Source organism: Lepisosteus oculatus, chromosome 29, assembly GCF_040954835.1.
Source record: "Lepisosteus oculatus isolate fLepOcu1 chromosome 29, fLepOcu1.hap2, whole genome shotgun sequence".
Classification (NCBI taxonomy): domain Eukaryota; kingdom Metazoa; phylum Chordata; class Actinopteri; order Semionotiformes; family Lepisosteidae; genus Lepisosteus; species Lepisosteus oculatus.
The window spans coordinates 8,662,369-8,689,731 of NC_090724.1; the positions used below are offsets into that span (position 1 = coordinate 8,662,369).

Consider the following 27,363-nt stretch of genomic DNA (forward strand, 5'->3'; position numbering starts at 1 on the left):
ACTGTGGCCAGCTCTCGCCCAGAGCGCCAGCGGCCCACACGGGACGGGATAGGGCTGACAGACTGCCCCAGAGCTCCACACTTCTCACGCTTCACCAAACACGCCAGGCCGTGCTGCGAGCAAGCAGGGGCCGTGTCACCGCGCTCCCGGATTTGAGAAAAAGATTGGTCAGCTGTCATGCGCGTGCAGCTCACTCGGTGCCCTGGATCAATTCCAGTCATGCACATCACACAGCAAAATAGCGCCCGAACTTGACCGTCTGTGGACAGACTTGAAGACAAGCTTTCCTGGTTCAGTGTACTGACAGCCTTGAATCCTGCAGTATTTTTCAGAGTGTGGAGCAGTTCCCTCCTCCCAGCCTCATTTCAGAACCTTTTGTGCATTTATTTCATAATTGTGTGCTGTAGGATATTCATACATTCAATTTTTTTGTTACTTTGCAACAGCGGCTGCTACTCCCACGCCGAAAGCACTTTGCTTCCCATTACAGTGTTCTTACAGCTGTGCAGCACCTACCTGCTAAAGAGACCATTTAATACTGTACATTAGGCCGAGATGGCAGTTTCAGCTGACAGGAGAAGAGTGTGTCTATTGTGCTTGTGCAGCGGTGTAAAGCTCAATTGTCCCTTTGTTTCTCTGATCAGCACATCAGGGCCCTGAATGTGCCCTCCGGCAGAGAGATCAGTGTTATCAGTATGACCTGCCAGGAGGACTGTAACCAGAGACGGGATACGCACTGGGCCTAGAGAAACTAGCGTATGTACTTGCACCAGGTGTCAAAGATGCCAACCTCAACTCCGCTGGTTTCTTCAGAAACGCAAACCATAGGGCACGAGTGGAAGACACGTGGAAGAGCCACGTATAGCCAGCAGCCATGTCACCCTGCAGCTCCCAGCTGGCAGCCCACTGGAGCCCAGCAGGTGTGAGCCTGGTCAGTACCTGGAGGGGAGGCTCCTGGGAAAAACTAAGGCTGCGGCTGGAAGAGGTGTTAGTGGGGCCAGCAGGGGGCGCTCACCCAGTCTGTGTGGGTCCTAATGCCCCAGTATAGTGACGGGTACACTATACTGTAAACAGGCACGGTCCTTCGGATGAGACGTAAAACCGAGGTCCTGACTCTCTGTGGTTATTAAAAATCCCAGGGCGTTTCTTGAAAAGAGTAGGGGTGTTACCCCGGCGTCCTGGCCAAATTTCCCGTTGGCCCTTACCAATCATGGCCTCCTAATAATCCTCCTAATGGCTTCATCACTCTGCTCTCCCCACTGAGAGCTGGTGTGTGGGGAGTGGACTGATGCATCATCCAGCTGGGGCTGCACACTGATGGTGGTGGAGGGGATCCCCATTACCTGTACAGCGCTCACAGTGGAGTGTCCAGAAAAGCGCTATATAAGTGTAAGCAATTATTATTTTTAAAAATAATAATAATAATTATTATTAAGTGCACTAAAACTGAGAACAGGAGACATGTTTTGACACAAAGGGTTGTAACATTTCTCATGTTCTTCATGTTCACTGCAGATGATTCACTAGGCCAGCTTACAGCAGAGTGTGCGAGACACAGCGCTCCACCAACAGTACATTTGCACTGTATAAGACCCTGGCACTTCTCAAAATGCAGTTTTACCGAAAAACCTATGCAGTCTGCGAAAACATAAAGCATGTGTTAAGAATGTCGTAGCTCCTGTCTTCTTGCTAATTATTATACTGATGAATGTCTGATGTTGAATTAGATCTCTGCTGCAATTATTCGTAGTGGAGTGGTGTTGTAACTGAGATTTATTCTGTAAGGTTGTTTTAAGAGCACTCTAGAGCTTGTGTTCAGTTTCTCCCTCGATTACATTTTTATCCACTGTACTCATGCTAACGCCATCTAGGCAGAGCTGTGTAATACGTGTCCTGAGATCCTAGCAGCGCAACGTCAAGCATTATTGCTGGAAATAAAAGGAAAGGGGAACTGAGAACTGAGGCAATTTAATCTCCCGCATGTTGTCTCGTAAGTTAATAGCTGAGAACAGTAAAAAATAAATAAAAATGTTTTGGTGTTAATACTCTTCTGGGTAATTTTGTATTCAGTTAATCATAATAATGATAGAACAGCACTTCAATCAGCATTGCTTGTTGCGCTGGCTGTGTTAATCCTGCTGTCTGTCGGGCTGGAGAAGCAGAGGCAATCTCTCAGTTATTGCAGGCCAATGAGCTGCAGTAGTCAAAGACATCTACCTAATCGGGGGTTGGGGGTTCACCCCTTTTTCTGTTTGTTACCCCTCTGTTTAGGACAGACAAAGGCATTTTAAGCTACCGTTTTCACCTCTGCTGCTTGCAAGAGACCCAGTCTTGGTGGAACAGCTCATCTCGGGCGATGTCTGCTTTGCACAGGCCCTAATACAGTGCAGCTTACAATGTATGCACTACAGCACAAGTGCAGTAAAATAAAATGACAGTATGCCTGGTACAAAGTTGAAAGTGTAATGCAAGGGTTGTTCAGAACAAGCTAAGCAGCTGCAGAGCAACATCTTAGATGTAAATGTCCTGTTGGCACGTACACCTTGTTGACTGATTAAATGCAGTTCGCTAATTGCATTGCCTGTCTATGAATTTTAAAATAGAAGGGCAGTGCAGACTCAGAGGAGGCACTTCTTTACAGAGTTTAAACTGAGCCCGGAGCAGGCTTCAGCCATGTTGTCTAAGTCGATACCCTGGTTTCTGTCAAGAAGCAGTTGGATGAGATCCTCTAAGCACTTACATGAAAACCAGTTCAGTTAAACGGCATGACCGACATCTTATGTTCTTTCAGTGGGATCTAGCCGAGAGCTGAGAAGTCCTTTCCCAGACTCAGGGGACATGTTCCTTCAGATATACGATATCATTTTTCGGGCTTCCGCCTTTAAAAATCTCAGTTCATACAGCCAGCTCAGCCAAGGTTTAGTGAGTGGCAGGGAGGCACCCTGACCCACTGATGATCCAGTCTGCTGGCTCTCGTCCCTGGAGGCGCGTAGTGAAACAGAAAGACTTTGCAGCCCTGGGCCTCTCCAGCAGCGCAGGAGTGAGCCATGTCCCTCAGGAGGCTGTGCAGCTCTCTCGGCTGGGGGGCTTCCCAAGGGGGAACTCATATTAATAGAAGCGGGGCTGGGAGACCAAGTTTAGCTGCAGATAAGCTGGAGTGACAGGCTGTGTGGGCAGAGTGGCAGGTGGTCACGCTGAGCTCCGCGGCTTCTCGGAGTGCAGGGGTTCATGGAGCGACTGCGAAAATCCAGCTCCCCTCTCCAAGGGATACAGTCCAGCTCCCCTCTCCAAGGGATACAGTCCAGCCCTTGCCCAAGTCTTCAGCCCTCAGCTCCCAGGCTGTTTGGTAAAGAGCGCTGGCTGAGCAGAGGCTCCTGGTCTGGGGCTATAAACCAGCAGAGGTCATTCAGCTCATGTAGCTCGTCTGGTGAGCTCCTGTTTGTGTCAATAAATAAAAGCAATTCACACCTGAAAATGGATTTGAGATATTTTCGTTCTTTAGGGACCGTAGTGCGAATGTGAGTCTTGTGGGAGATGGAGCTTATTGGTGTCTGCGTTTTTTTTCCAGAGCTCCTCCAATCAACTCATCAGCCACTCAGTTGATCAATAAGTCGGTCAGTCAATTTGACTTATCAGCGTTTAAATACAGATGACCCTTTAAGCAATTGTATCCTTCTTGAAAGGTGTTGTGAGTGTCAGCGTTAACCATGACTTAGGACACCCTAATAGCCGTGAGCCCAATGAATTAATAGAAATGAAGTGTTTTGGCGAGTCTGAGCTGATATAAGCGTTTGCTTGAGAGCAGGAGCTCCAGTCTGTCTCAGGTGCGGGCCTCTGGCTTGGGGCAGCCCGTGGTGGATATGGGGTGACCCCCATGGGACCCCCGCGCAGCCCGGAGGCAGAGAGCGGCTCCTCCTGCTCCTCTCCGCCTCCAGAGCAGCTCCTGCGAGCTGGGCTTAGGCCCGGCAGGAGTCCCTCCAGGTGGTTCTGTGGTGGAAGAGGCTCTTTGGCTAGTCCTGAAAGGCCATGGCGAAACTCCTTCTGGTTTCTGGCCAGACTGGGCCAAAGAAAGCAGCAGAATTGAAAGCCTTCTCTCTCTGTGTGTGTGTGTGCACGGGCGGGACAGTGCTCACACTGTTTCAGTAAGGGACACTTCAGCTCAGTTGTCACCTTTCCCGTCAGTTGAGAAGGTTGCGGAGAAAGGTGTAGGTTTGGCTGGAACATCTTGCTTGGGGGGGGTGTGGATGGTTCCAGGCTGGATACTGCACATTCCCGCTGTGACTACTGCCTGGCAGGCGGGCATGACACCACGTTCCCAGGCGTAGAAGGGCCTTCCATGTGCACTCGAATTAAAGGCACGCCGTCCAGTGTGTCACAGCCCATCAGCTCGGGTGTTCCCGATGTCGGCATCTGCAGACGTTATCTCATTACTGGGCACAGGGCAGCGCGGCGCGGAAGACATTCATATGCACCCCAGCACTCCGCGTAGCATCAGAATAATTCAGCCACTCTGCTGTGACAGAGCCACCGCTGCTCAAACAGCTTAATCTGCAGCTGCTCGCAGGGGCTGTTGTGCTTGTCGCATTAGTCATGAGGGGTGTGCCGTCCACCTCGCGCCCGCCCCCCAGCACCTGCACTGAGCACCCTCACTGGCACCCACCTGGGTGTTGACTGGGTGAACTTCCACCCGTTCTGTGGCAGTACGCAGGAGTAGAGCAGGAGTCAGACAGTATTTACACAGCGAGGCCAGGTGTCCACGGACACAGTGGGATTAGCAAGGGAGAGATTAATACCCAGGATTACTGGAGCTTCGGTTTTTAGGTAATGAAATACCTGAAGATGGGAGAGACTCAGGTTCAGGAAAAAATATTCCAACTCTGTACATTCAGGGTGGGAAAAAAAGCGTGATGGACTAGATCCCATTGTTGGATGAATTCCTTGTCTGTTGGGTCTCATTCTGATGAGGGTGGTGATGTCTGTGTTAATCTGGTGCTCCTCCTGGCTGCAGGGCAGCCGGAGAGAATGAAGTGGTGTGTGTGTGCGCCTGTCAGGCCTGGCCATCTGTATTCAGGTGCTGGGCTGATTCGAACGGACAGCATCTCTGTGTCAGCCTGCCCGCCGGCCCCCGCTGTCTCCCGCAGTTGGCGCTGCTGGGCTCCCTGCTCCCCGGCTCCGCTGCGTGGGCGTGTGGATCTCCGACCCCCCCCCCCGGCATCCATGTGCACACGGGGGGAACTTTCACTGAGCTCCACTGTGGCGAGGAAGGGGCCCGACAGACTGAACATCTTCAGTCTTGAAGAGAAGAGATTTTGAGGGGATATGGTTAAAGAATTGGAATTGATAACGTCAGCCAATTACTGATAGTGATGAGATCCACGATGGAACTAGAGATCAGGGAGAAGAGTGAGTAGAGTAGAGGAGTCTGATGCCATTTGCACACGTACATTGGAAATATTACTCACCCTGATCTCTCGAGACACACACAGTACAACAGATGACTCAGTACGACAGACAACACCATTAAATGTCGACAGTACATTAAAAACATAATAAATAATTACAACCAGAACAATAAAAATGTTGTGGAGAACAGTAAATATGTAGTAGTGAAAAAAAAAACATGCAAAAAGTGCATTGTGCAGACGTGCATTGCATCTGAGGCATTGCACTTAACTAGTAAGGATGCACACTGTAGTAGGGTAGAAGTGGAAATCTTGAAGTGGGCACATTTATAGTGAAAGCAGAAAATTTGGTTAAATCCACAGAGAGTTGTTGGAGTGGTGAGAGTCTGCAGCAGACAAACCAAACAGATTGCTTTTGACACTCTGAGAGTTATCGAGAAAAGGGCTGGATACAGTTCTCTGAGGCATTTAGCTCGTGAGCACACAGCCGAGGCAGGCTCAGTGCAGGCTCTTCTGGTCTCGAACCTCTCCCATGTTTCAGTTAGAACATTTATTTCCTCCTCTGCTTGTCCTACTGCTGTGATTTCAGAAGTGGATGAATTTCATGGAAATATCCATCCATCCATTTCCTAACTGCTTCTTCCAGTTCAGGTTTGTGGGGAGCCAGAACCTATCCCAGCAGGCAGCAGGCGAGAGGAAGGGTATACCGTGGTCAGCACGCCAGTCCACCGCAGGACAGACACACACCCACACGAGGGCCAGTTTTAACCTCCTAGTGTGTCTTTGGACTGTGGGGGGAATCCAGGCCACCCAGGCAAACATGGGGAGAATGTACACACTCCATGCAGATAGCATGCTTTCTGGGAAATATTAAATATTAAAAAAACGCATATATGGTTTTACACCATGGCTGGAGGGGTGGGGAGGTGTATTTTTATTATTGTCGAGAGAGTGGAGTGAGGTCATGGTGCATGTTTATCTCAACTGAAAAGCAAGCACTGAGAACAGATTTGATCTTGAGCACAGAACAGCATTATTGTCTAAGGAACAGTGCTGCCTCCGGAAAGCTGAACTCGAATGAGTCTCTGGCTTTTACGCCTCTTAATCATGCTAAGCCTTTCAGATGATGTCCCTGAAAAGCTCCAATTCCTCCCTCTCTCTTTCCCCCTTCAGGTAAAATTTTGAAATGATTTGACCTTCCGGTTCAGCGTTTGGGAGGAGGTGAGGAGAGAGATGTTTTTGGGGGGGGGGGGGGAGAGTGGTGTTGACTTGTTATTCATCAATTATTGACTACAATTCTTGCTGAAGCGGCGCCCCATGGCGCCTACGTTGTGGATGGGCGCTTTTTAAAAAAAATAACAAAACAAAAAAAAAGACTGTCCGCACCCATAATAATAGAAGCAGCCTTTCTGTGCAGTTCCGCGTGTTTCAGGTTCTTCCCTTTCACAGCTAGGATCCTCCTGCTCTGTCTCCATTTTAATTCCTTCCCCAGACAGCCTCCTCTCTCCGCTTTTGATCCCTTTGTGCACTTGCGAGAGGATCCCTAAAGCCCCCTGGTTGTCGGTGGAGCGAGTTGTGAAGCTAAAGAGCCAGAGCAGCTGAGGCAGCGACAGCAGCAGCCTGGGAGCAGCATCGCTGGCTCGCACACCGCCGCGCGCACTGGCAGCCCGCAGCCCGACAGCCCGTCGGGGGCGCTTGTCCGCTCCAGCCTGCCCCGGACAGAGCCCCGCTGCCTGGGCAGACGACCAGCCTTTTGGTGGGGAGGGGGGGAGGGTGGGCTGTGCCGTGCGCAGGTAGGGGAGATACACGAGCCGGAGAGAGAGAGAGAGAGAGCGAGAGGAGAGCCGGGGCAGCAGGAGCGAGAGCGTCGCGCTGGGCTCGGCCCAGCCGCCCATGCCGGGAGAGCCACGCGGATAACGCTGCCCGGAGAAACCCGCGGAGAAGACAGGGACGGAGGGACGGCCAAAGTGGAGGGCAGACGGATGAGGAGGGATCGCCGGGAACGCTACGGTCCTGGGTGAGCTATCTCCGACACTTAAGCGGGTGCCGGAGCCCTCGACACCGGCAGATGTGCGCGCAGTTTCGGGAAGAGGGCTGGCTCCCTGTCTTCCCCCGGGGTTCCCGCTTGTGCTGTGGGGTGCAGAGCCTCTGCCCCCCGTCCGGCTGTCTTGTGCTCAGAGGGGCCAGGCAGGGCAGACTGTCAGAGCTGTCCTATCGCTTGTTTCACCATGTTAGGGCTCAGTCGTGCCTCTGTCGTCTCTGAGGTCTGTCGGATTGGGTCCGACCCACTCGCTGCCCCATAAGACCGTGCGCTTGTTTATTAATCGGTGTGCCGTGTTTGCAGTGCTCGAGAAGTGGACAGTGGCACTCTTTCCTTTCCCGCCGAGGCCAGTCTGCTTGCCCACATCCGGCGGCGGCAGCCCCGCAGGCCATCTCCAGCCCTGGCTTAGTGAGGGACGCAGCAGAGCACCTCTGCGCGCCTGATGGTGTTTTCTGCTCTTCCTCTCTGTGCAGTCTTTCTGCAAGATTTGTTCTCATCATTGAAACTTTGCTTCTGCCAAAACACGGAGGTTTGGCAGTTTTCTAGGGGGGGAGTCACAAAACATTTTGAATTCCAAAGCATGCTATGGCTGTTCTCTAGCTCTTGTCAATTCAACTCATAAAAAAGCTGGGCTTTAAACAAGAGGTCTGATCTAAGCTGAGGTGTAAATAATTTCCTCAGGCTGGAAATATTGAAGCAGATGTTTCTCGCTGTGCTTTGCTCTGTACGACAGTTAAAACACAGCTTTTTTCAGTGTTGCTCTCTGCTCTGCTTTCCTTCCTGAGTTGTGTGATTAGATGATGTGATTCAAGGGGCTTTAGGTGTTTCCCGCTCCTGTGCATGCGTTGATATTCACACAGTGGTCAGCATTGCTCTCCCCTGGGTCAGGGCAGCTAATGCGCATCAAAAAAGAGGCTTTTCATTGCCTGACAGCCCCTGGCGTCCAAACTCTGTGATCCTGAGCGCTTGCTGGAGTCTTCGCCGTGTGTCCTTGTGCAGTCGTTTGCTGAGGGGGCTTAGCCATTGTCGATGCCCGGCAGTGCCCTGGCTGCGACTGCTGCTGGACTGCGCCACCCCATTGCGGCGCTTCCCCTGGCCCCACAGCCATCCTCCTCCGGGCTGGCATGAGATAGGAGATGAGATCAGATCACTTTATCAGCCCTATACAATTTCTTGTATCAGGAATTTGTCTTTTCACAGACCCCAGCTTGCTCTCCATGAGACACACAGACAGGGAGAGAAGCTGGGGGTCAGAGCGCAGGGTCAGCCATTTATACGGCGCCCCTGGAGCAGCCAGGGTGAAGGGCCTTGCTCAGGGGCCCAACGGAGTAGGATTCCTCTGCCGGCCGCGGGATACGAACTGGCAACCTTCCAGCCACAGGCGCAGATCACGAGCCACAGAGCCACCGCTCCGCCCCACGAGCATGCCGGGCTCAGCCTCAGTCCGCCCCGCACACACCCCTCCCCTCTGAGCTCTGGTTAAAAACACGAGAAGCTCACGCGTTGCGGTTTCGACCCCAGGATTGACGGGTTTCTAGGAAACCTGCGAGAATCTCATTGCTGATCAGCGCCACAGTTTGAGCAGCCCCCTCTCGCTGTGGGATCCCGGTACCCACACTGAGGCCCCCCGGGGCCACTCTCCTCCCGCAGGCACGAGACTGCCTGAGAGACTGTGTCCTGCCCAGGCCTTATTGTTCACCACACCCCCTGCGCCCTCTTGAAGTGCACAGGGCTCTAAGAACATAAAGGTTACAGGCGAATGGAGGCGATTCAACCCGTCTAGCTCATTTAGTACTTAGTAGCTGACTGATCCAAGAATGTCATCTGTTTCTCGAAAGAAACCATCATGTCCGCTGAAAGAGATCCTTGGACTTCTGTGCTTTTTCTCTCATTGCAAGTACACGTGCAAGAGTGTTTTAGTTGTGAGACACATTGCAGTATGAAGATGTCATGTAATCTGTAGAAGTTGCTGGGAGGCTTGAATCATGAAATATGTTGTAGCAGAGACCAAACTCATTGCTGCTCTGCTGTTGCTGCAGGACACATTAAAGTCCACAGCCTAACGTAACAGACAGTGGGGAGCTTTGAGCTGAAAGCCATGGAACAATTTTTTTCCTTGGCTTTTGTTTTTGCAGAGGATCTTAGATTCTCTCCTGAGCTTTTCCTACAAATCACCACGTAAATAAAGAAATCTATTAGATTGAAATCAGCCAGTGATAAATTGTAGCTTCGCTTTAATATCAAGCCCTGATCTCTCCTCCCAAGTGTGAGGGCTGCAGTGGTGCAGGGCGCTGTGGATGTGCAGGGAGGCAGTGATGTGGGCTCAAGCACAGAGCTGTGCTGGACTGGCCCCTCTGGAGCGGTGGGCTGGGGATCTGAGAAGTGGAGGTTGGTGGATTTACATCGCTCAGTTGTCCATAGTGTTTCTTCTCAGCCAGGCATTCAGGGAAGCCTTTGGAGTCCCTGCAGGCTGTCCAAGGGGCCCCTAGAAACAAAGGAAGACCTGCTTCCCCCTGCAGTGATGTGTGCAACAGCCCTGTTGCACAGTGAATCTGCAGTGATAGCGCTAGCAGTACACCTGCTATCCCCCAGTTCTGTTTGCATGAATGCAGAGTTCCTAGTATCATTTTTTCAGCTGGATTTGATATCGAATGTATGGATGGTCATGGAAGGGAGATATCTTGTAAAAGCTTTTCTTTGTAGCAGACACACGGACTGGCAAAGAAGCCCTCTGAAAGCTGTGAGCTTAGATGATTGATTACGAGCTGCTTTTGGTCCATGGAGAGCACGGGACACCGGCGCCAAGTCCGAGTGGGTTCGTCGGGTTTTTAAAAACCTAAGAAAAAGCAAGGAAGAAGCTTTCGTTCAGCCTGGGAAAGTCATTGACAATGATACCACAGCTGTGATGTTACTGATTGTGGTTCAGTATTGACTTATTGTGGTGAGATCAGAGGCAAGGCACATGAAAGAGAATTGTGCTTTTTATTCAGGGAAACAACGTGCATTACAGGCTAACACTTGTTGTTTTAACTAAACAGAATCGCCAGTTTTATTACATACCTACTTCATTTGGAATTGGCAGTGGTGTCTTGTCTCACGGTGAAAGCTAGTTTTGAGTGGTGTTTACTGTTGCGCTGTGAGAAAACATGAGACAGACTCCCCTTTATGACCCAGAGTATCTGCCTCTGTTTTTGGCGAGGACTTGAGGCTGTTTTTGTGGTAGCCTTCTGCACCTCTCATCTCCCTTGTAGAAAAAACTCCCATTACAAGCACAAGACAGGAGCTCTGGACAGCTCGGACTGGTCTCCAGCGGATCGGCCTTCTTTTCTCTTTGATGCCAGGAAAAGAACAGAAAGGCAAGTGGGAATGGATGGAGAAATCAATACCAGGACTAAAATCGGCATCTTTTTTTATAACTTTGGCTGCTTCCTCGCGGCTTCTCAGCACCACTGGAGAGGGAAAAGCAGAGGAATCTCTACTGTCCGCTGAGCTGGCACGCGGCTTGGCTGCGAATTCCCCCCGGAATCTGTAGCGAGTGGAGGGAGGACAGAGGGCACACCGGGATGGGGGGAGGGGGTGTTGCTTTGAGCTCCACCGAGGCAGAAGAGAGCCCTGAGTGTTGCTGCTGAGAGCCTGCTTTCCGCTGCGAGGAATATCACTGTGCATCACTCAGATTTATTCAGTGCCTATAAAACTGCTTGTTTTCATGGCACTGTATAACGCCTGCCAATGTTTTCTCGGCAGTGTCATCGACGAGGGGGTACTTACATGGCGGGGTGCTCCTTTCCCTTCTCCTTTCATTTTTCCCTCCCGGAGAGAGGGATTTTCGGTTGGCACAGCGGATGCCGGAGCGCACGTTCGCCGTGCCGCCTGAGTGGGGGCGCTTTGCTGGCCTTCAGTCAGCGGGCTGGCCAGGTGTGCCCTTGGGGGTTGGGCTGGGTGTCATCGGTCCGGGGTCGGGATAAATCAGCGCGCGGCTGCTCCCTGTCACCAAGCCTCTGGGCGGCATGCCTCTGTGAGGGCTGTGATTATCACGGCAATAACCCTTTAACTCTGCATCAAGATCCCTGGCAAGACTCCACAGCTAAACCCCAGCCAGCCAGCGCGTGCACAGAAACAGCCATTCGCGCTGCACCACTGCCCAGTGTCAAAAGCCCACTGCACAGAGGCCGGACCGCTTCGGCAACATCCCCATAATTATTATTAGACTATGTAGATAACGTGGGATTATTCCGACAAATGGGCCCAGTGACGTCCTCCGATAAAAGGAATTGTGCAGCTGCCATTTCTCTGTCCTTTTGGAACATTCAGGGCAAAAAAAAAAAATCTTCGCTTGAATCAATTATTAATTCATCTTATAAATACATGAATACGCGAAGAGGGTTATTAGAGAACGAAGAGCTGCCGGCTCTTGTCCCTCTTCTCTTCTCTCTCTCTACACCTGGATAGGATGGATTGGCCAGGAAGTGTTTTCCTGAAAGGTCATTCTCATTCTCTCTTTCATTTTTGCGGAAGAAATAATGGAGTTTGCGTGTCTAAACCAGATGTGATGGTGAGAGATCTGTAGCGTGCCCTGAATACATATCAGCACACAGCCCATGAGTCTGGAGAATGCTCATCTGTGTGTATGCAATGAGTGTGTACTGTATGGGACTATACAATGTACATGTACGAGAGGGGAGGGTATTTACTGTTGTTTTTACAGAGAATGTTTCTCAGACAGCAGTACATGTCAGTGAGTGTGGAGTGTGTATCTCAGAGTGCAGTGCTGTGTGTGAGTGTGTGTGAGTGCAGTGCTGTGTGTGAATGTGGAGTGTATATCTCAGACTGTAGTGCTGTGTGTGTGAGTGTGGAGTGTGTATCACAGACTGCAGTGCTGTGTGTGAGTGTGGAGTGTGTATCACAGACTGCAGTGCTGTGTGTGAGTGTGGAGTGTGTATCTCAGACTGTAGTGCTGTGTGTGAGTGTGGAGTGTGTATCTCAGAGTGCAGTGCTGTGTGTGAGTGTGGAGTGTGTATCTCAGTGTGTGTGTATCTCAGAGTGGAGTGCTGTGTGTGAGTGTGGAGTGTGTATCTCAGTGTGTGTGTGTATCTCAGAGTGCAGTGCTTGTGTGAGTGTGGAGTGTATCACAGACTGCAGTGCTGTGTGTGAGTGTGGAGTGTGTATCTCAGAGTGCAGTGCTTGTGTGAGTGTGGAGTGTGTATCACAGACTGCAGTGCTGTGTGTGAGTGTGGAGTGTGTATCACAGACTGCAGTGCTGTGTGTGAGTGTGGAGTGTGTATCACAGACTGCAGTGCTGTGTGTGAGTGTGGAGTGTGTATCTCAGACTGTAGTGCTGTGTGTGAGTGTGGAGTGTGTATCTCAGAGTGCAGTGCTGTGTGTGAGTGTGGAGTGTGTATCTCAGTGTGTGTGTATCTCAGAGTGCAGTGCTTGTGTGAGTGTGGAGTGTGTATCACAGACTGCAGTGCTGTTTGTGAGTGTGTAGTGTGTATCTCAGAGTGCAGTGCATTTGACATTATTATAAGGAGAGATGTTCTAGAATTATTATTTATCTCAAAACAATAACAAAGGTTGAGCAAAATGCATGAATGCTGTAGTGGTGGAGCCAGTTAGGACCCCTCTGCTGCAGCAAGGCAGAGAAAGAAAGTTTATGAATTAATTATTGATCAAATGCATGCACAGTTCAGTGTGTGTGTTTGTTGTTCATTGTTCAGAGCACAGTGCAGTGGCGTGAGCACAGGGTGGGTACGCTGTGGGAGGCGCTCTGCAGGGTGCCCCCACACTGAAGCCGGGCTCAGAGAGGACCCCCAGGAAGCATCTCACACATCCCAGGCAGTGCAGGCAGGTCAGGGAGCTCTGGCTGTGTCAGTTCGGCGAGGGGGGGAACTCACTTCCTGGGTTGGCTGTGGGAAGCTCAGCAGCTAATCTCTCGCTCGGGGGGAGAGATTAACATGAGCTCTGAGCCCACAGCCCAGACGTGAGGCAGAAAAGACGTCCCCTTCTCTTTCCCCCAGAAATGTCCATCCCTGCTGTCTTGCTCGGTCTGGAGTGGGGCCCCAGCACAGCCTGTCACCGGCTGTGTGTGACCGCCAGCCAGGAACGGCCACAGGGCAGTGAGGTTAGCATTTTCCACATGTGTGGGATGTCTATATACGGCCCGCGCTTATATCCAACAGGGGCGGAAGAATGAAGGCATGAGCGGCTTGCCAGGATGCATCTCCCCCTCCCCCAGTCCTGCGTCCCACTTTCCATTGTCCTCTTTCCCCCCTGCCTGTCTTCCTCTGGCTTTCGTTCGGTCTTACATGTGTTTCCCTCTGTCTCTCGTCCTCTGATTCCTTAACCGCCACCTCTGCTCTTCACTCTGCACTTTCAATCGAATGCCCTCTCCTTTCTGTCTTGACCCTTCCATATGAATTCCTTTCATCTAATCATGGGTGGTGGTTTCCTTCTCTTCTCCCCTGTCGGTTCTTTCCCCCCTCCTCTGTTTTTCCATCTTTCCCCAATCCTGTCTCGATCCCCCACATTCTCCCCTCTCCCTCCTCGAACCCACCCCCCTCCTTTTTTCCAACACCCCCTGCCTGTAAAATCTTTAGTTAATTCTGTCATCTCTAATCCTTTCTCTCCAGCTCTGTCACACTTTAGCTTTTAATCTGAACCCACTTTCTCACTTTACCCTTATTCCTCCTCATTCGTCTCTCCCTCACGTGTGCCGTCCTACTTTCTGGCTCTGAGAAAAGTGTGTCTTCAAAGAACGTCTGTAAAGAGGGTAATTCAGCAAAGTGGGCCTGGCCGAATGACATTTTGCCTCTTAACCCAGGTCACCCAATTACTGGCTAAGTGGGACATGGGACCACTTTTCCCAGCTCTTCAGGTGGAGGTGTTTTGAAGAGATTTAGAAAACCCCCAGACAGACTGGCCCTCAAGGCCCAGAACAACCGTGTAGACACCACTGTCTGAGGGGAAAACATAACTTTGATTACGATCAAGTAAAGAAGGTCTTATGCAAAGCAAATAATAATAATATCCTGGAGTTCTAATACATGCCTTGTCACCTAGGTGAATCAAAAGTATTGTTTATTGATTTGGCAGAAGTGATGTGGTTCTCGTGTTTTCTGTTGAGGCTACTGGTGACAAGTTTCTGCAGGGAAACGGTTAACTCCCGCCTTTCATAGGACAGTTGCTCCATGGACTGTCTTTGCCGAGTGTAATGCAATTGGAATAATGTTTGCAAATTAATTGCACACAATATGATTACAATTTTTTTCTCTCTTTTTCGGAGCGAAAATATCTTGGCGCTGTTTATATTCCTCTTAATTGCTTTAACAATCTAAATTACCCTGTGCTTCTCAGCTTAATTGTATCTCAGCGCGAGAAATCCGGGATAAACATCAGTGGCTTAAATACAATAAACAAGCTCATGGTTCTTTCTCTGTGCTAACTGTCTGGGTTACTGCCAGCTGCCAGCTCAGGATGGGTGAACTACCCATGGAAACCATGCAGCTCCAGCGAGCTGTTAGCATGGTTCCTGAAAAATACAGCCTTACATCTCCAGCTCTTCAAATGGCATACCTGTAGTTTTTCATTGCACCCCCTCTTCTTTCTTTCTCTGAAAGGTGGGGTCTCTCTCTCACCCCGTACATAGCTGCACTTCTCTACACGGTTTTCCTGCCTCTCGAAGGGGTGGCATTGCGAGATTACAGCCCATGTGGAGACCGGAGTCAAAGCAGAGTGACACCTTTTGGGGCAGGGCTGAAGAACCAGTGGTCTCTCCTGACCTCCAGTGCCTGCGAGTGCCTGACTTGAAGAAAGCTGTAAAAACAAATGCCTCTGGGAGTACAGTGCTGCTTCTCCAGTGGGTTTGCTGTGGGAGTAGTTAAGGGTTTCCTAACATGGCCACTGCCTGAACTTGAACATTTCAACTGTGAGCATGCTGGGGAGCAGGGAGCCCAAACTATCAGTGCTGTGGGTTAAATTCTTTAAGCTAATTTCTGGAAACTGTTAGCTCCATTCGTCACACCTGAGTCTGCGCCGCTGTGGGGAAAAGTCTTATCAGCCCTGAAATGTGATTAATTAATCCTCTACAAAACACTGGAGACGGGTCGGGAGGTCTCAGGCTCGGGGGCCTATCTGTTCCCCAGCAGGGTTGCCCGCGCGGGAGGCAGTGTGCTCCGAATTGTCTGTGAGCTGTTGTGTCGGGCACAGCAAGATGCCAGGGAAACAGCAGGATCCTGAGCGCTTTTCCTGACAGGGAGATGTGCAAATTGTGGGAATTAGAGTAACTCATTATTACATCTGAGCCCCTGCAGGATAAGAGAACGAGTACTACATCTAGGCAAAAGCAGTCTCAAGGAGACTGGGAGAAAGGCTGAATGAAGTGTGTAGAGCTGGAAACTCTTGAATACCATGGCAAAATATAGTCACTACACAGGGTACGCATGATCCTGCTGCAGGCCGACACATCACAGGCAACTTATTGTGGTAAACTATGTAAGGGTGGCCATTCTTGAGGTTTTGCATTTTGTGTTTTCAATTCCAGCTTAATTCTTAGTTTATTATTCACATAATTGGGTTAATTTGTGGTTATGTCTTTCAGGTCAATTGCAGATACTGATTTCAGGAAACCCACAGAATCCCGCTGGACTGTAGTAGTTGTGCAGAGTGTCCCAAGACACACTTTGAGCAGAGCAGGGTCCAGAGCAGTCGGGGCCACTCCAGGCTTTCCTGACAGACACTGTACACGCCTTAGTACCTGTATGATAGATCACATTCTCATTGCAGAGCAGTCTCGAGTCACTAAAAACTTCACTTTCAGGTTCTTCTCTTGTAGAGATCAAATGCCATTTTAAACTGCGAGTCTAATTACTTTGCCTTTGGGGCCTGTGTCTGTACAATCTTTCAAACAGCCATTGCAATTCTATGGGCTCATGCACAGAAATGATGTAGAAAATGAGGTCTCTGATCTCTAGGATATAGAAGTAATTAGCTGAGGTGTGGTAAATTAATCACTCAGGACCTGTTGTGCAGATTGTCATTATCTGTGTTACTGCAGCAGCGATGAGGTGCTTAGGATTGCTTCTGGATTCTTTAGTGCTCTTATTCACTATTATTATAATTTCTTTTACATTTTTTCTCTTTATTGCAATGCTTATTCACAATTTCGGACCTGTCTCACACTGTTGTCTATGGGAAAACGACTGTTTTGTGTGTGTGTGTTGGGTGTTTTCTGTGGCAGAGTGGGTAACTGGGTGAGCTGGACTGTAACACCAGTGAAGAGGTGGGTGGGTACTCCAACTGGCGTTATTGCTTATCACTGGAGCTGCTGTCTGGCAGAGATCTGTCTGCAGACAAAGGCAGACAGACCCTCTTCAGTCACTGGGACTGAGGAGGCGTGTCAGCTCAGGGTATCTCTGCCAAAGCAGATCATGGGCTTGTACTGGATGTCGGTATTTCATTGAGCTCTGGTTGTGCTTTGACTCTGTTGTATGCTGTACTGGACTGCTCTTCAGTGTTCTGTACTGGCATTCAGTTTATTTTGTACAATGCATTATCCGTTTCAGTATAATGTACTACACTGCAGTATACCGTACTGAAGTGTTTACTGTAGTATATAGTACAAAACAGTTTATTGTATTATACTAGAATACTACAGTATACTGTACTGAACTGTTTACTGTGACATGCCATACTGAAACCCAGTACTTTACTGTGCTTTACTGTGGTGAGCAGATCTCTCCCTCCACCAGACCTACTGTGCCGTACATTTCTGTCATAGTACATTTCACTCTTTCCCAATTCCAAACCATGTGTTGGATAGCCATTGATTCTGCAGAGTTTTGCGTTTTTTCCAGCATGTCCCAAATGAATTGAAAAATCCCATATTTAGACAGGTGGTGCTCGATGCATAAATTGCACAGTTCACGTGCATGTCAGTCAGGTGGAACTGAGATGGAGACCGTGGTCTTTGCCTCAGAGTCTTAACACATACAGCAAGGTACAGCATGTCGGTATTTCACAGAGCTCTGGCTGTGCTTTGTTGCCCCCTAATTGTCTTACATTTTTGTATTATTATTTATCACATTGCTCTTTCAGTGTATTTCATTCTCCTGGTGTCGGTTCCTGTCGTCCACGTGCCCCTAATCCAGCAGTCCTGTCAGAAGGGAGATTAAAGCTGTGCAGAGGGAGAGGCTGCACAGGCAGGCCAGGGAGGGACAGATTAGGAGTGGAAAATGAGCCTGGCGCACACTCACGGAGGCTCTCTCCAGCTCTGTCCTCCATGTCCCCTCTCCTCCACACACACTGGACTTCCCCTGTTCACATATGCTCTGCACATTCACAGGCACCAGGAGCAGTTAGTTCATTACAGTTCAACGCATTTTAAGACAGCAGTGTGTATTTGGAGGTCAGAGCTCTGGTCTCTGGACTGGAGGGCTAGGGCTCATTTCGCAGATGGGTCGTTGCTGCTGTACACTTGAGCTGATTGCTTCAGCCTAGGCCCCCTGCTGTGTAAATGAGTTTCCCTGTCAGCAATTGCAAATGATATTTGTTCCCATTTGCCTAGCTAGGTAAAATAATACAACAAAAATCAGGTGCACTTTTGGTCTTCTCTACTTAAGAACTGCAAAGCAGCTTTCATTTTCTTGCAATGTGTGATTCCAGATCGTATCCAATATTCTAAATGAGGTCTAATGAGAGCACTGTACAATTTTAACAGAACAGCCTTCAAATCCTTTAATGGCGGAGTGGTGGCTCTGTGGCTTAGGATCTGTGCCTGTGGTTGGCAGGTTGATGGTTCAAATCAGCAGAAGAATCCTACTCCGTTGGGCCCCTGAGCAAGGCCCTTAACCCCACCTGCACCAGGGGCGCCGTATAAATGGCTGACCCTGCGCTCTGACCCCCAGCTTCACTCTCCCTGTCTGAGAGCAAGCTGGGAAATGCGAAAAGACAAATTCCTAATGCAAGAAATTGTATATATGCCAATAAAGTGATCTTATATCTTAAAATCTACGCATTTAACTCTGTATCCTTACATTCTGTTTGCCTTTTTGCTGCTTCCCCCAGAGGACTCGAAGCATCAGGAGAGACAGCTGGCTTCCTGCAGTTTGTATCTTTGTTATTTTTTGTGTGCGTTAATACAATCATGCACATTATTGTGACAGCAGTTAAGGGAGAGAGGAAGGCCGGGACTCTATAAGGTTACACGCGCCTCCTCGCTCACACAGTGTGCTCCTTTGACTGCGAGGAGGATCAGGTGACCCCCCTGTTTTGTCCGCAGTAACCCGAGCAGGAGAGATTTTGTGAGATAACACGCCTGGGGTCTGCCGGCACTGGGTCAGCCGGCCCTCTCTGTTGTACACAGTGCAGACAGCTGCCTCCCAGCCTCTTCCCGCTCGGAAACAGCAACTCTGGAAGCGTACACACAATGAAAATGGGTTATATTACTGCTTCTGGTGCTACTACAGCTGCTCTTATAGTAGTGTTGTTATTGCAAGGATGTTAGCTTTAGCAATGGTACTTGTGCTATTGTTAGCTATGTGTTGTTAGCAGTATTTTTCGCTGTAATACGAGCGAAAACTGCCTAAAATAGGCCAGTGCGTGGAGAGGGGGAGAGATACATGGGTTTGGCGTCTCTTCTGAGTTCCACCTGAGCAGTCGGGCCGGCATTCACCCTCCCTGTGCACAGCCTGGGAGGTATCCTCTGGGGGCCAGTGAGTGTCTCCAGCTGCTGCCAGGGGAATTTCTTCCCATTCATCTGTTTCTACCTGTGTTTTCATCATCCTCTCCCCTCCTCTTTTTCTCACCACCTCTATCTCTATCCCTCCCTTTTTCCCCTTTTTGAGTTGCTCTCTCCTTCCTTATGTTCTTCTCCGTTCCTCCCCCCCCCCCCCCCCCTCTCTTCTTATCTGTCTGGCTCCCTTCCTCTGTGTGTCCCTCTCTCTCCTGCTCCAGAATTAGCTCCCACCTCACAGCGATACCTGATGTCTGTTTTCTTGCTCTGCTGTGTTTGAGGCTGTGTCTCACTCTCGCCGGACTCACTGATGAGCAGTGACAGATTGGAAGGTGCTTGGTAGAGTCTCCCCTAAACCCCCGCTGCCCACCCCTGGCACGGCGTCTGTCCTGGCACAGCTCCACCAGGATCCTCCTGCCCCTTACCTGCAGATACCCACACCAGTCTTACTCATTGCCTGCTTGAGGTTTTCCAAATTGAAAATTTCAGAATGTGTCAATCAAAACAGGAATTCAAACTCGGAAAGCAATCGGAGCCCTGTTGTTTGTCTGCAGCACTGGCTACTGCCTGTGCGCTCCAGGCCTCTCTGACTCACCTCCCGCATATCCGAATCGCAGGAGTGAGATCTCCATGCCCTGTCCCCAATTCACAGGGCCCACATCCCCCGTCAGTCCTGACGGAGGGAAGAAAACAGAAGCCGGAGAAAGTGTGAAGGCATGCTCTATTTTTGGAAGTTTTTTATTCTCAGTACTAATCTTACCACAAGTAAACAAACGAGTCTTGACATTTTTTTAAATTATTAATGTTTCTTCCCCGACATTGAGTGTTCTGTGCAGATAGCTCTCTCTCTCCTGCGGCTTGCATCGGTGAAAGACCCTCACTGTGCCGTCCCAGGGAGGCGCACACAGCTGCTGTTGCTGTAGACGCGTGTCTGGCCAGCCCTGTGTAACCTTGTGTGCACTGATGCCATGTCAGAGCGGCACACAGGCACCTTCTGCGCCAGCTAGGGTGAAGAGATCCTTCCTGACAGGACAGAAGCAGTGTCACGATCGCAAACCCCTCCTCTTAAGGGCGCTCCAGCCCTTCCTTGTTTGTTACTCATCTCACCTGCTCCCTGTTCCAGCCCCTTTTCAGTTCCCCCTTAAAAGCCAGACGCTGACGCTAATCCGGGCTCTGCATTGGTTTCCGTACCAACCAAGTCCGGGACCTGGATGCGCCTGGACCCGTTAAGGTTTTAGTTCCTGTTCCCGCTCCCACTACCGCTCCCCTGCCGGTCCCGACCCGGTTCTGGTTTTAATCGTCTGTCTCGGATGGATCTCCTGGCTTTGGACTTTCGCGTAGTTTTGGATTTCCCTTTTGACTCATCTCTGGATGGTTTGCTTCGGCCACACCTCCCCCGACCACCAGCACTCCATGGACGCGCCCCCCTGTTTTCACTGCCGTCTCCTGCATGCCTCTTTTCCCCCGTGTTTCCTCACTTTACCTCGGATTGTGTCGTCTGCATAGGGTCCAGAAAGAACGCCTCCCTGACAGCAGGCAGATGATCAAACAGTGGTTTGATCCATTCCAGCTTTTACCATCTACAGTGTTCCTGACCAGATTTTACTGAAGGAGCATGGGAGGCACCCCCCACCCGTTCCCCTGTTCAGCACCTGAGCAGACAGACTTATTCAAATGAGGAAACAAGTCTGAATTATCCAGCTGCAGGTGTTAAGTTCTAGAAGAGCTCTGCAGCTCGGCCTCCCTGCGCAGTAGGAGTCTAATCTGTCTGACTGCATTTACCATAGCACTTGTATGAGGTTGAGCACTGCCCCCCCCGTATCATGTAAATTAGCTGTTAGATGGCTTCCCAGATGCACAATATATCTTTTCTGCCCTTTACTGGTCCTTTCTGCGTCTGTTGATCCTCAGGATAAGAAGAAAGCCTTTTGATGTTTTAGTTCTTAACATCTCTAAAAAAATGAAACAATATTAAATGTGGTACTCTTATAACAGTTTGCTGTGGTGAAATTACTATTACAGAGTACTCCTGTGTACTGTGATAATGTGGTTTGAGCTGTGGAGCATCATGCCATCCATGTGATGCCATGTACTATAGGAAACCTATGTCCTTTAGTATATTTACCACGGTAAATGGTCACAGTGATGACCGTGATGACAGCTTGACTTCTGGACGGATTGCATACCAAGGTAGTAGAAACTTAAATATTCTCCCTCAAGGTTCTTGAGAAGAGAATCTCACCCCCTTGTGTCCTGTTTTGGCATGCCCTCGGTGTCATCTGCGTAGAGCCTTCAAATTCTGTCCTCACATCCCATCCAGACGTGAGACGCTCACCTTCACAGTGAGTCCCGGGGGCAGCCCATGGCATTCCTGTCACACCTTCAGTCACCTGGGTCTTTAAAAAGTGACTGTACAGCCACCAGCAATCAGAAGAATAATTACGATATGAAATGATAGCTATTCTCATGCGCATCTTGGACAGATATTGAACCTGGTGATGCATGATGGAGCCACACAGAGAGGGACAACAGTGATGAAGTTTTTTACATATTTGCCACGTGGTTCTCCAGCCCCCTGGAATTCACTTGAAATGTAATGAAAGAAAACGTAGATTTAAAGTCTTACTGAAATGTTGAAGCTGAAATGAGTAACTTTAGTAGCTAGGGGTCCAACAGAAAAAAAAGAGAATGAGATACCAGTGTCGGAATGGCCAAACCAGGTGGGGACAAGGTAAACCAGTCTGAAGAGGTGGGTTGAACAGGGAGCTGTGCTCGGCCAGCCCTCAGGGTGAGGAGGCGGCTCTCAGGGATCGGAGCGCAGGCAGTGTTTTCTGTAAATAAGGATCACTGTATTGGCACTCCGGGTCTCTGGGCTGGCGTCACCTGGTGACCCTTCTCTGTTCTCGTTTCCTCGGGGTTGTGAATAATTTAGAGCCATTAGCTGGACTCTGGAAACGCTTGTGCATTACTGCTGTCTTCATGTCCCCGTGAAATATTCATGGAGGGACAAGGGGAGATCGTTCTACACCCAGCGCCCGGGCTCTGAATCGGGCAGCGGTCAAGAAAGCTGCTCCGGCCATCAGACTCTTACTGTGCAAGATTTGTCGTGAGTTGTGACGGCTTTTCACAAGGAAGTAATCCATAGCAGAAGGAAGTCATCGATCTGAGCATCTCATCGGGTCCTCCGTTCGCACATCCTCTCTAGCAGCACGGCCGTGCCGCCTTTCCAGATCCCCGCCTCCTTCAGCAGCAGCGGTTCCTCTCCTGGATCACTTAAATACAGCTTGTTTTGCAAATCAAGGCCTTGCAGTACAGGGTGCTGAGCAGTGAAGTCAGCGACTATTACAGTCGTCTACCTGAGGCTGTTACTCTGCAGAACCCCCAGGAACCCCCGTCCTCCTGCTTCGCGGGGCTGGACCTGGCTCCCCTCGTCCACAGGCCTCTGGGTCGACTGGAGCAGTGGGCTCAGATCTGCAGGGTGTGTACCCTCTGTTAAATAGGGCGTCCTTGCCTCTGGCCTCACCCGAGCAGTGATTCATGGAGCACTATTAACGCAGCCAGGCACAAGGAGAGCTGAGGGAGACAGGGCGAGGCAGGCCTGGAAAGTTAATTACAGTGTGTCTAGTGCAAAGAAGGGGAACACTGCCTGTTTGCCCATTAGGAAAAGGATTGGGCTTCTGAGAAATACGTTATGTTTTAAATTAATTGGGGTGCTTGAAATCTATGTGAATATATGAGGTGGTTTTCTTAACTTAAGAAACAGAAAACCAAACATCAGTCTAGAAAATATGAAAGCGTTTCCCTGTAATTCTTGTTCACCTTTACCTGTTTCTCTCTCTCCCAGAGCCTCAGCTCTAACCAATAACCCACATTGCCTCCCTCCTTCTCTCCCAGATCCTCATCTCTAAACACTAGTCCCCACTGCCTCATTCTCTCTCCTAGTGCCTCAGCTCTGACCACTGGCCCACACTGCCTCCCTCTCAGCTCTAACCATTAGCCCACACTGCCTCCCTGTCTCTCTTTCCCAGTGTCTCAGCTCTAACCACTAGCCCACACTGCCTCCCCTCTCTCTCTTTCCCAGTGTCTCAGCTCTAACCACTAGCCCACACTGCCTCCCTCTCTCTCTTTCCCACTGTCTCAGCTCTAACCACTAGCCCACACTGCCTCCTCTCTCTCCCAGAGCCTCAGCTCTATCAATGAGCTCATGCTATCTCCTTCTCTCTCCCAGTGCCTCAGCTCTAATTAAATTAAGCTGCTGCTCTTACTTCTGAGCCCTTCTGTGTTCACAGCACTTGACTGTGCTGACCCCCTAGTTCCTCAGCTCTGAGCAATTGCTCACGCTGTAGACTCTCCTGTTCCTCATCTGCCTCCTCCACTAACCAGGGGGATCTCATCCAGCTGACTCCGGCCAAGTGAGATGCATTCATCTCATTTAAAGCCTTAAAAGGCTAAATTTAATGCCACGGATGCGGCACACAGGCAGCCGAGCGTTCGGGGAATTCAAAAGCCTGTTAGCCGGGTCTGTAAACATCAGCACTGTAAGGATGAGCTCACGATCCGCGCAGACTGCCCCCCTCTGCCGCCGCTAGCCAGGGTTCTGGGGGATCCACTCCAGCCGAATGGCAGATAAACACATTGTCATTTAGCACAGAACCCTAAATCCCCTCTTGCTCATTTTAACAATAGAACATAAGTGTTCATGTCGTTCATGAATTGTTCATGATGTCCCTGTGTATTTTGTACACACGTTGCTAGTGAACTCTTTTCAATAGACCCACGGTCTTTCAAGATCCTGCTGGCACAGTGGCATCTCAGTTTCGAGTTTCCAAAGGCTGGCGCTGGGTTTTTTCTCTTTCTTTTGCACCTGTGCTCCCTATTTACCAGGACTTTGTGAGGTGCTCCTTTTTAACAAAGAGGCAAAGCAACAAAAAAAAAGACTCAGATTAATGCACCAGAAGCTCAAAGCCAGCTGCTCGGCCCTACAGTGTTCAAATTCAGGCTTGATAAAGGCAGTGTGTAGATGCACTTACAGCCTCGGGCCTTGGTGCTGACCCCCCCCGTGTCTTTAATTAGTTCAGCTGAACATCTGCACCACTGCTTGCTGGATTGAAGGAAGAGAGTGAGAAATGCAGAAGATAGGTCATCGCAAATAAGTGTGCTGTTCAGTGAATGATCTCAATTGTACTTCCCGGGTTTGTGTATAGTTTTTTTCCCAACACTGCTGCTGTTACTAAAAGTGTGGCTGAAGATCCATGTGTGAACAGTGTATACAGGGAGAGAGATGCTGATTCTAACACCTCAGTGTCTCCTTGTCTCTTGTAAGGCTTTCCCTGTGAGATGCTCAGTAGCCATTCGAGACTGGGCAGCAGGGCAACTGCCTTTGCTGATAACACCGGACTTCTTTATTTCTAGGTTTTGAAAACGCAGAGTTTGAAAACCCATGTGAACTGGGAGAGGTGGGAGAAGGGGAGGGGATGGTGTCAGGTGCCATATGTAAGCTTTGTTGTTGCTGATGTTTTGCAGCCAAACAGGTGATGTTCAACATCTCAGTATCTCGCATTTGTAAATGCAGTTCCTCGAATGGCATAGAAGGTAGAATGTCATAGCTGTGCATGGTTTTTATTTCTTATTCTAACGAGAGCTCCCTCAGGCACAGTCTCTGATTTGTGTGGCCCATTCTGCCTGAGAGCTGAATTTGGACACAGCACAACTGAACGCTGCAGTTGATTTGAGGAACAGGGTGCAGGGAATACCTCCAAAATAAGGAGAGACAGAAAATGCTGTCACTCAACCATCCTGCGACAGAGTGGATGAGTGGACTGCTTCTTCCAGTTCACAGCTGGACTGTGGGCCATGGGAGGAAACTGGAGCACCAGAGGATAACCCTGGAGAGAACATGCAAACTCCACACAGAGAGCGCTCCAGGGCCTGAGTCAAGCTAACAACTGCTGCCCCTTCATAACCCCGGTGCTTAATTGGCTTAATGTTCCCTTTGTCTCGCTGCTAATAGCTGTTGTGTGACTGCAGGTGGGAGAGCACAATTGCAGTGGAGCGTGTAGGCTAAATTTGAAAGGAGTGTTTCTTTTGTATAATGATCTATTCCATTAAACTTCTGTTCCAGCCGGCTCCTACTCTCGCCGCATTTCAATGAGGCAGCTGAACAGACTTGACTCCAGCTCTCGACTTGTTTCCTGGGAGCCTGCCTTGCTGTTCTCGCTGGCCGCAGGGGCGAAGATGCGCCATGGCTCTGTCGCAAAAGCTTCACTTCTCTGTGCACCACCTAAGGGGTGGCCCCAATTTGTTCTCGTTATTTGGCATATTTTTCCAATTCCCTGTGGATGGTGTCGGATCTATTTCAGGTCCGCTGGGAAATGCCAATTTATTGCGTATTATACCCAGCGAAATTCAGATGAGACAGTTGATGAAGAAATGGCTTTCCAGGAAGCACACAGGCAGAGTGTGGACCTGTGACATGCCCAGCTGTCAGAGCTGGGAGAGAATGGGTGACAGTGAGGAGAACCAGACAAAAGAGCAGCAGAAATGAATTCCCTCAGTTTTGCGACAGCACTCCAGTGCTCGCAGGTATTACTCACCACGTTCATTTTCAGCCAGCCTACTGCTTCATCTGGCACTTTTATCCTGACTTCATTGCTGCTTTCCCCCTTATTCTAGTGGCTGCGCGCAGCGGGCCGGGCGATCGATCGGTAAAGTAATTGCGCCTTCAGAGGTTCATTAAAATCTGCCCTTCCCTCAAGCACCCGGGTGAGCGAAGAGGAGGGAGGGAGGAGAAAGGGCAGAGGTCGAGAGAAGAGAGGGCCGAGGTGGGGTACTGGGCTGTGTGCCAGGTGTTGCCGTGGAGGTGCAGTCAGGGCGAGAGCTCTCTCCGTGAAGGTGGGAGAAAGTGATTTTCTGGGGCCAGGCAGTGTGTGCACAGAGATGACAGCCAGTGACAGAAAATCATTAAAAGACAATTAGTGTGGATACGGATGGCCGGGAAAGGCTAATTCCTATTAGAAATAAACAGCACCTGCAAGTGTAGCGCTGTGGCTCTGTCTCCAGTGGGCCAGTGTGCGTGCAGGGGAGCGATGTCGGAGTCACCTGAAGATCACTGGCATTTACTGGAGCTGTTTGTCAGCTGGGTGTTATTTCGGAATTTGAACTGCGCTGTGCCAAACGTTAGAAGGTTGTCTTCTTCATTCACTTGATTCCCAACACATTGATTTTCCGATCTGATACACGGTGGTCGCCTGGGAGTACCGCCTGCCTCCGGTCCAGTTCGAAAGCAGTGCTGCCTCCGGGGCTGGAGTCCCGCTTTGTCATTTGACATCTGGACCACTGCTTGAGAAGCGTGTCACGTGTCAGTCCCTCTGTCCGCTTGTTGCAGCTGCCCTTTAAGGCGATGATACTGCTGAGTGACCCAGACGCCCCAGGAATGGGCACAGGTAGTGAACTGCAGTGTCTAGACCTCACTCTTCCAGCTCATGTGCTCTGTGCCTGTGACAGAGAGGTTGTTTTTTTTCTTTCTTTTACTGAATGTGAAATACTCCAATATTTCCCTCTACCCTTCTGGTATGTTTGAGAGTGTATATATGATATGAATGAAGTGTGAATGATACCTTTTTTTGGTTTCCCTAAAATCACTGCAGTGTTTCCCCCAGTGGAGTATTGTATGGTGTTGATCAAGATGGCCACCCGTCACCTTTCCTGTTTGTAGTATCACACAAATGATCTTAAAGGGAAAGGTTACTGGTGAGCCATCTATAAATAACCGATGTAAGGTTAGTTGTTTTGTTTAAGTGGATATACTGTATAACTGTTGCATGACTCTGTTAAAATGTATAAGTTTTTATGGATGGTTAAATACTTTATTTTGATCAAATTGCCCATCTCTGTTAAATGTCTGTTAAAAACGTGTCCCTTTAAGAGGCTGGTCCTTGGAGAGGAGGGGCTATAAAAGGGACTGGGAGAGCTCAGTATGGCGAGGGTGCCTTGGAGGGAAGGTGTGGAGAGTACTCCTGTGAGGGTTTTTTTTTTGTTATCCCTATTTTGATGGCAATAAATCCAGTTTTGTTTGCATTTGAAGACTGCTGTGTGGGAGTTTCGTTTCTTTTGAGCCGAACCTGGTCGCTTGGCAGGTGACAGTGCCACAGCCGGCGATGCCTCCCGTCTCCTCGGGTTCAGCTCCGTGGGCTGGC

At 49.8% G+C, this 27,363-nt stretch overlaps 1 protein-coding gene across 8 annotated transcripts in view; it reads left to right on the forward strand.

Moving 5' to 3' along the window:
* The window catches only part of lingo3a (leucine rich repeat and Ig domain containing 3a), a 55,292-nt gene that overhangs the window by 16,825 nt on the left and 11,104 nt on the right, over positions 1-27,363 (forward strand). Inside the window, exons 2-4 of one of the 8 annotated variants that reach the window (XM_069185866.1) lie at positions 6,576-6,623; positions 6,895-7,419; positions 13,458-13,561. The exons of 4 other annotated variants lie outside the window; for them this stretch is intronic. The gene's annotated coding sequence lies outside the window, so the exon portion shown is untranslated. Of the gene's footprint in view, positions 1-6,575; positions 6,624-6,894; positions 7,420-11,889; positions 13,289-13,457; positions 13,562-27,363 lie in introns of those variants that run through there. 3 more of the 8 variants (XM_069185864.1, XM_015365700.2, XM_069185865.1) reach the window with 3 other exon arrangements.